The sequence below is a fragment of the Pinus tabuliformis genome, chromosome 2_2 (genome assembly GCF_031772625.1).
Source record: "Pinus tabuliformis cultivar Carrire ecotype Pingquan chromosome 2_2, CPIR1, whole genome shotgun sequence".
Classification (NCBI taxonomy): Eukaryota; Viridiplantae; Streptophyta; class Pinopsida; order Pinales; family Pinaceae; genus Pinus; species Pinus tabuliformis.
This window is the reverse complement of record NC_142300.1, coordinates 751,063,745-751,064,571: the sequence shown is the minus strand read 5'-3', so window position 1 is coordinate 751,064,571 and position 827 is coordinate 751,063,745.

Genomic DNA, 827 nt, shown 5'->3' with positions numbered 1-827 from the left:
CATACAAAAATAGTTAAAAGCCTAGTGGTGTGGGGAGCTTACAGGATAAAATTTCCACAACCACATAAAACCACAATAGAACGATGGGAGGTGGCTAGGAAAATAGAAAGTGGGTATGGGAAAAATGTAGAGGGACTCATGGCAAGTGTGAGAGGAGGAAATTCGTGGAATAAAAGAGGAGGAAGTCTAAGGAGGAGGAGTGACAACTTCTTGAGGAGCTAGAGACGAGCTAGGACAAGCCTATTGCAATGAAAAAGAAACAATAAGGATCCCATCTTAGCATTTTGGTGTCCTCTGGGTTCCCTATCTAGGGTGGAGGCATTGTAGTATCAATGTTTTTGGTGGCTTGGTGGATATTGTTAATATTTGATTTTCGAGGAGAATTTGGTTTCTAAGTGGAGATAGGTGAATATCTAGACTCCCAATGGTGTTGAATGCGTGAGAAGTTCGTTAGAGCACCCTTCCTAAATCTTTGAAATCTAGCTCGGGCACGATTGACTACAATAAAGGCCACAATGCAATCAATCTAAGGTTGGGTGGAGAGTTTGAAGTCCCAATATTAGTTTCAAGGTGTATTCCTCTAATGGTTAGCGAGAATTCTTTTGTCTTAGGCCTCGAGGTTGTTTGACCATCGACAACATGGAGTTACAATGAGATGGGCCAAGGGCCAAGATTTCATATAAGGTGGATTCAATGAATTGTAGGGCATGGGGTTGGTTTAGTGGATTCCACACCATGGTGACATAGCTTATGCCATGGTGGAATAACCATGGAATAGTGTGTTGATGTGGATCTACTTGAAGATGATATGGAATTGAGGTGGAGTG